The sequence below is a fragment of the Peromyscus eremicus genome, chromosome 1, assembly GCF_949786415.1.
Source record: "Peromyscus eremicus chromosome 1, PerEre_H2_v1, whole genome shotgun sequence".
Classification (NCBI taxonomy): Eukaryota; Metazoa; Chordata; class Mammalia; order Rodentia; family Cricetidae; genus Peromyscus; species Peromyscus eremicus.
Genome location: NC_081416.1, coordinates 152,512,308 through 152,520,383, shown reverse-complemented (window position 1 = coordinate 152,520,383; position 8,076 = coordinate 152,512,308). Strand labels below are relative to the sequence as shown.

Here is an 8,076-nt window from a genome sequence, read left to right as displayed (position 1 = left end):
CTGTAGTAGGACAATGCTGGGAAAGCTCATCCTTCATTAACTCCGGGGAGTAATCATCTAATCACATTCTGGACTGATTTGAGGCACTTGTGTGGACTGAATTCATCCCACCACACCAGGAACGGCTTTATGAGGGGCAGCCAGGCCCCATCAAGTCTTATTGCTTAATTAAAAACAAATTCCCAAGTATTTTTTTTTGTGTTTTATTTATTTATATATTTTTACTTTGCCATAAAACCAGCCACTCTCATATGCAGATTTTAGGTTTAAAAGATAACAACATTAAGAAATGGATGTAGAAGAGGGACTATTTATAAAGAGGAAGGAGACCAGTGGGATGGATGTGAGGGGCATGTAAGGATAATGGGGTGAAAATAATAAAAAGGCATAATATAATTTATTAAAATACAGTAATGGGACCCACTCTTTGTTGGGAGAGTCCCTTGATGAAATCTCCCAATCTACCTTTGTCCCACAGTAGGTCATAAAGCCCTCTCATTCCACAGCATCCTGTCTCACCCCTGAGGGTAGAGATACTGCAAAGAGGCCAAGCAGGATGCTGAAGTCCACAAAACTTTCTGTTGCTTTTTCCTGAGGAGTTTTGTGCAAGGCTTCTGTCTGCTTCAAATTCTTTTTAAGCCCTGGCATTGTTTCTGTTTTTCATTTTAGCCATTTCTGTGGGTCATAAGTAGTATCATGTTAATTAGAGTTTCATCAGTGATTAATGCCACTGATTATTATCTATTGGGATCTTTTGTCCATTTTTTCTACTGTCTTATCTGTTTTTTCCTTATTATTATTATTTTTGTTTTTCCAGACAGGTTTTCTCTGTGTAGTTTTGGTGCCTGTCCTGGATCTCACTCTGTAGACTAGGCTGGCCTTGAACTCAGAGATCCCCCTGGCTTTGCCTCCCTTGAGTTCTGGGATTAAAGGTGTGCACCACTGCCACCTGGCTGTTTTTTCCTTATTGACTGTGAAAATTTAAAACCTACACCTGGATAAAAGTCATTGGTGTATATATTACTAATATCTATGTAATATCTGTCTTATTCTGTGATATCTTTTCTCTAATTTAGGGCAGTAAGAGTCTTGCCTGGTTTTTATTTTGATTAATATATATTAAAAGATTTAATTTATGTGTGTGAGTGTTTTGCTGCATGTATGCACCATGGGTGTACCTGGTGCATGCAGAGGCCAGAAAAGGGTGCTAGGACCCCTGGAGACAGGTGGCTATGGGCTGCTATGTGGGTGCTGGGAACTGACCCCAAGTCCTCTGTAAGAGCAGCAAGTGCTGTTAACTGTTGAGCTATCTCTCTAGCCTTATGCTTTATTTTAATAAGAGGCAAGGGACTCATTAAGTAACCCAGGCTTCCAAGTAGATGGGCTACAGACCTGTACTACTGAGCCTAGCAAAGAAGTTTTGTTGTTTACTTATTTTCTATTTGTTATTTGGCTCACCATTTAACTCAGGTTGGTCTTGAGCTCACAGCCCTCCTGCTTCAGGCTCCAGAGTGCTGGAGTTACAGATGTGTGTTACCATACTTGCCTAACAAGGTAGTATTGGATGAACACAAGTTCTTAGTTTTAACGTTGGGTTCTGCATTTTTTTTAAAGTCAAACTAAAAATACACACAAATACTATTGGCTGTAATGTGTGTTTCTTATTTCCATACTGTATCATTCCCTGAAGACTCCTTAAAATGACACATAAGGGGCTGGAGAGATGGCTCAGTGGTTAAGAGCACTGTCTGCTTTTGCATAGGACCTGGATTAAATTCACAGCATTCACATCAGGTGGCTTATAACTATCATTAACTCTGGTTCCAGGGAATCTGACGCTCTCTTCTGGCCTCTGCAAGCACCACTCATACATACAGGCAAGGACATACATGCAGACTGAATGAGAAGTGAAATAAAAGGAGGACATGACTACTAAAGTATAGAGAAGCTTTTTCTTGTAGATATAAGGGAGAAAGTAAGCAGAGGAGAGTTCATGTTGAACATGGCTGGCTGACTAAATAGGACCATGAGAGGAGAGATGGAGAGAGAGCATGTGATGAGCTGATGACCAAAGCCACTCAGGCCAAGAGACCAAGAGACTGGCATAGCCAAAACTCCTGAGTTACACAAGGATCAGGCTCGAGTAAGGGAAGCAGAAGCCCAGCCCCTGGGAGGGAGCGGTTTAGGACGGGGTGGGGTGAGAAGTGCTGAGAGGAGCCACAGGTACTGAGTAAAGCTTGTCCTGGCTTTGTGACCTAACATTTCAGTCTGTTGTTGATGATAAGGGGTGATGTAATCTCTTCTATAACTGCTTCCTGCTGAAATTGGGGCATTGTTGTCAGGTTCCAGGAAGGCTGGAATAATGGTCAAAGGATGGGAAGAGGGAGGACTGCAGGCTGTTTGCCTTGCAGCCTGGGGTCTGTGGGACCACCTGGGGCTAAGGAAGTGCACGCTGCTTTGGAGCAGTCTGTGTTGCAGAGGCTCAGGCTGGTCAGAAATTCAGTTGGAAGCACCTGGGGCTGGCACATTTGGAGCAGTTTGTAGTCTTCAGTTGATTGGAAATATGTTGGGACAGATATAGACTAGGGACAGAAGGTAAAATAAGTAATTCATGGGGAAATTTTTATCTTGGGTATACATTTGTAATTTCCAGGCCCATGGTCAGACAGTGGGGAGGGGAGTCCCAAGACCAGGGGAGAGTAAAAATAAATCTTAAAATATAAATCACACATAATATAATTTCTACTCAAGTCACATTTTCCCAGTTTAAGAACTGGAGTTGAGGCTTCTGGAAATTATTTCATTCCAATGATGAACTAAAGTCATGAAGGAAAAGTGGCATATCTTTACATGACAAGACCCTGTCACACAGGAAGGAGGGTGGCTTATGTGGGAATAACTAGGGATAACTTGTTCATAGCACTGAAAAGAAAAGAGTTCTCTTCTCTCTTGTTCCAATTCTGACTGTCTTAAGTCTTGCTTCCTGGGACTGCATTTTCTGTAGCAGTGCTGAGCTCAAATGCTTCACTCTTTAGCTGTGTTCTCTTTCCATTCTTATGAGCACAGCAGAATTAAGAGCCAAGTGGCCCAAATCAGCTCTTCAAGGAGTGCAATCAAGAATGAGATCTGAAGCTACTTAAGGAAGAGGCTGAGCCTGGCTCAGGAAGTTGGAGGGTCATTCATTGGTATCTTAAGAAGAACACCCTGGGGAAGAGACTGTAGACTACTATGGTCATTCAAGGGAAGGCCTTGACTGCTGGCTGCTTTGGACACCCATGGGATGGCAGGACCAAGGTCTCAGAGTGTGGCCATCAGCCTTCTTTGCAGCTGAACTTCTTGCAGCCACTTGGTTTTTTAAAATTTATTTTTACTATTTATTTATTTATTTATTTATTTATTTATTTATTTATTTATTGTCCTAAAACTCCCCTGCTAATGTGTGACCTGTCAGGTTGTGGGGCACTAGAAACCTGGGTCCAAATCTCTGTGTTTCCATCTTGCCTGCTGAAGGCAAGTCCCCCAGGCTCCTATGCACACTTGGACATTGGTAATTGTTGAAGTTCAAAGGGGTCCTTGGAAAGCACTCAGTGCCAGCCCACTTCCAAAAAATTGAAGTTCAACAACCATCTCTGCATCTGCTTACCTGAGGGCATCCTCCTGGACTCCAGGACATCTGTGTCCACTTGTGTGGTGATCCAGGGAGCCAGCATCTTCTGGATCAACCACCAACTGCGCTTGGTGGATATACTGCCTTCTTCCATCTGGTGAGATGTTGTGAAATACTTTACACTGTGTGAAGGTATATTACAGTGATTGGTGTAATAAAAAACTGAATGGCCAATAGGTAGGCAAGAGGTATAGGTAAGACTTTGGAGACAGACAGGACTCTGGGAAGATGAAAGGCAGAGTGGTCAGCCAGACATGGAGAAGAGACAGGAGGTGCAAGATGGAAGAGAGGTTATGCCACATGGTAAATTTAATATAAATAGATTAATTTAAGTTATAAGAGCTATTTGAAATAAGCCTAAGCTATAGGCCAAGCTTTCAAAATTATTAAGAAGTCTGTTAATGTTGTGAAATGGCACATGAGAGGCCTTGGCGAGTTTGGACCAAGGTGCCCCACAGTAGGTGAGACATGCCATGTAGGCATGGTGGACAGTGTCGAGTTGTGGTGGAAAGTTACTCACACAGCAGACACAACATACATGTGGCAAGTTTTATTATTAAAGGGAGAGAGGAAAGAGGAGAGAGAGAGAGAGAGAGAGAGAGAGAGAGAGAGAGAGAGAGAGAGAGAGAGAGAAGGAGGAGGAGGAGGAGGAGGAGGAGGAGGAGGAGGAGGAGTTTTTCTTAAAGGGAACTTAGGATGGCATCAGGATGCTGGGCAGGTCCCCAAGGGGTGGGTCAGAATACTAACATCCCTCCATTTTGGTTATAATAAAAGGTGAGTTATGGATAGCAAGTTGGGGGAATGAGGGCACCAAATTTTCCAGCTGCTTCCTGCTCACAAGGGGTGAAGTGGGGAGGGGAAAATTGGGAGTCATGCACAGTGGGAGGTTTGAGTGAAGAAGCATTCTTTTAGCTGTCATTGTGGAGATCTCAAGTGTGGAGATCTCAGGCATCTGTTCTTTGAGGGAGATGAGAGGACAGGTTTCAGAAGTGATGTTTCAGGCACTTGGGGGAATGGCATGCCAAATCAGGAGTACACACATCTGCTGTTTCTCTGGAGGTGGAAATGTCTCTATTCATCCTGTAAAAAGTGTCAATGAATTAGGAGATAACAAATTTTATGAGTGGCCATGTGGGTGAATACCTGTCAGTATTCGACTGGTTGGCATCCTCTGTTGGTGGTTGGCATTCTCATAGCCGGTGCAGGGTTACCATATCTGAAGGACTTCCTGTTGATTGGCCTTGGCAGGAGTCTGGCAGGAGGAGTGAAACTGCAAAATATGCTTGAAAATGGGTGGGGTCAAAATGGGCTCTGGAGACTGTCAGTTTTCATCAGACCAGATTTCTTGATACAGTAGCAGAAATTTTTCCGGAACCTGCAGGTGTCTGTAAGACAGCTGGAACAAATTTACATGTTAGTGTCACAGCAAAAGGCTTTGGATTAAAAGGTATGACTATTTCATGGATTCAGCCCAATAAAATATGTCTTTAAATGTATAACCAGAGGAAATTTACTGAATGGAAGTGGTTGAACGGGTGAAGAAGGAGAGAGGCTTCCCTAAATATCATCAGATCTGAGAAGTATATGTAAGTGAACAGAAGTGAGACAGCTTTCCTATCTTCATATAAACAAACCTTAAAGCTGTTTCTTTTATCTAATTCTCCAGGAGATACTGAGAGAAGTCATTGTAAAAAGTTACATTGAAATCTGTTCTGTGAGTTTATCTGATCTGGTAACAAGGAAAATTGTGTCTAGACTTAGTAGTAGCCCTAGGAGAGGGAGACCTGTGAATTCTATATAGAGAACTGAGAAGGCCGCTGAAGCAAAGCCTGGTCATCAAATGTAATCAGAGATCTGAGAAGAACAAATTATAACCGAGTACAGGCCAAGCAGCTTTCAACTCTATTAAAAATTATAGGGACCAGTCCACACCATCTAGCCACATCCACATCTCCACATCTTTAGAGGCAGAAGCATCAGAACAGCATCAATCTTTGGCCACCAGGCCGATAAGGTGGGAGTTTTTCTCATGGAAGAGGGAGGGAAACCTGATCTTATTTTGTCTAGGCAAAAAGGGTGCAATCAATTCTCCAATGTCCTGCTGTTAGTCCACAGTCTGGGCCAGGTCCTGGTGGCACTGGGCCATCTTGCCCAGAGGTCAGCATTGCCATAATCCAGGTGGAGATACTGCTGTGCCTCATAATGTTCTTCAGAGACCTTGGGTCACTGTTAGGATCTGGGAGTCTCTGTCTGATATAATAAGCTCTTTGATCAACATTTTCCTTTCCTTTTCTTTTCTTTTCTTTTTTTTTTGAGCTGAGGATTGAACCCAGGGCCTTGCGCTTGCTAGGCAAGCGCTCTACCACTGAGCTAAATCCCCAACCCCTTTGATCAACATTTTAAGTGCCTTATTACACAGATCTCTGAGCATTTGAGGACTGCCTGTCTATTAGGTACAAATGGCTGACTATCAGCTTACAGTCTCTTATATGTTAACACCTCCATAAGACTAGGACTTACTGTCTCCTGAGAAGGCAAAGAAGAGTGACAGGGTAAAGATCCTGGGGCCACATGGGAACAGGAGAAAAGAGGCTTGTGAGTCAGGGTATGGCCCAGCTGTGAGAAAAGGATCCTCTGAGAAAAAGACCCTATTGGGACACCAGAAACTCCATCATAGAATATATATCTTGTTTATCAGATACCCCATTTATCAAACATATGACATCATTTAAATTTTCTAGAAGAAATAGGTGTAAATCTCTAAGTTAGCTGTTGTTAATCTGCATAGATCTTTATAAATTTAAATTTATATTATCATATAGAGTATAGTGTAAACCAGTGTTGAATCAAATATAGCTTTACATCTCTATCATCATACAAAAAGTCCATACCAATCCAAATATTTGAGGCTTGTTGCTTCCTTACTCTAGAAGAAGATAAAATGAACAGAGAGGTCATCAAGACTAACTGTATTTTTAATCTTAGTAAGCTTTAGTAAAACATGGCTGTCAGCCATGTGGCCCTCTGCATCATGATGAAGTCATCAGCCAAGATGGAGGAGAGCCATGTGGTTGCTGCTCAAAACATTTTTTTTTCCCAAATAGGTAAATCTAAGTCATAAGGAAGGGAGAAGGAAGAAAGTGGAGAATTTTTCTTAGTTCCCCAGTTGTCTGGCCCAAGAAATACTGAGGCCAGTCTCACATCAAGGGAGATGGTCAGAGGCAGGTAGGTCTTCCAGAGACTCGAGTGGTGGTATTAAATGGAAGGCAAAGCTATTGGGGACTATGTGGGTCCCAGTGTCTGGGAAGAATCTACAACCAGCTGATATATTAATCCTTGATGAAAAGAAATGAATCTATGTACACAAAACTCCTTAGTCCATACACTTTATTATTTTGTGTCAGTTCTCTCTCTACAAGCTTCTAATCTGCTCTCATGCCTATCTCCTTTCTTGCCTGATTTCTCTCTATGTTTATCTGCTGTCCCCTCTAAGTTCTATCTTAATTCTCTCATCTTAGTTCTGCCCCATCTAGGTTCTCATCCTGTTCTTCCCCATCTTGCTCTTCCTCATCTTCCATCTTGTTCCTCTAGTATTCTCTTCTAGCCCTTCAATCTAGTTCTTTCCCATCTAGTTCGTTCCTCTCCAGTTCTTACCCATCTAGTTCTTTGCAGCAGGAATCTTAAAACGTTCTTATTAATAAAATCAAACCTGAGGCCAGTTATTGGGGTGAATGCTGGAAGATCACAGAAGCAGAACAAGCCACAGCTACCTCACCTTGCCAATTCCTCAGCTGATCCTGTTTCCTCAGACTGGATGCCTCTGAGTCCTCATCCAGAATGAATCTCAGCTGAACTGCTGCTGGAAAGCCTGAAAGCTTAACCAGCCAAATTCTTCTAGTTTCTGGTCCTCACACCTTATATATCTTTCTGGGATTAAAGGCGTGAGTCACCATACCTGGCTGTTTCCAATGTGGCCATGAACTCACAGAGATCCAGAGGGATTTCTGCCTCTGGAGTGCTAGGATTAAAGGCGTGTGCTACCACTGCCTATCCTCTATGTTTAATATTGTGGCTGTTCTGTCTCTGACCCCAGATAAGTTTATTAGCGTGCACAATATTTTGGGGAACACAATACCACCACAATTCTTCCATTCTCTTTTCTCTTCTCTGTCTCCTCCTCAAGTTCTCTAGTCAAAACCCTCCTTCTCCCTTTCAGTTCTCAGTCCTCAAGTTCTCTAGAGTATTCAATTATAAATCCAAGCAATAGCAATCCTCCCCCTCCAGCCAGGTCACCAGGCTTGAATTCCTACAGGGTCATAAAGGCAGGTAAGAATTTTGTTCAGGCAGTGACCATCAGGTTTTCTTTTAAATCTGAAAATGGAGTGGTTAAAGGAGGAGGTCAATTGAGA

At 42.6% G+C, this 8,076-nt stretch overlaps 1 long non-coding RNA gene across 2 annotated transcripts; it reads right to left on the bottom strand.

Annotated features, from left to right (window-relative positions):
* Positions 1-380: 380 nt before the first annotated feature.
* LOC131920365 (uncharacterized) lies at positions 381-6,380 on the bottom strand. Of its 2 annotated transcripts, XR_009381642.1 has the most exons (3): positions 4,811-6,380; positions 3,644-3,789; positions 381-675 (listed from the first exon to the last, which is right to left on the bottom strand). It is a non-coding gene; the product is annotated as an uncharacterized LOC131920365 (long non-coding RNA). The 2 variants fall into 2 exon arrangements; XR_009381639.1 differs by lacking the exon at positions 4,811-6,380 and having other exon boundaries at positions 3,644-4,279.
* Between the last annotated feature and the right edge of the window lie 1,696 nt (positions 6,381-8,076).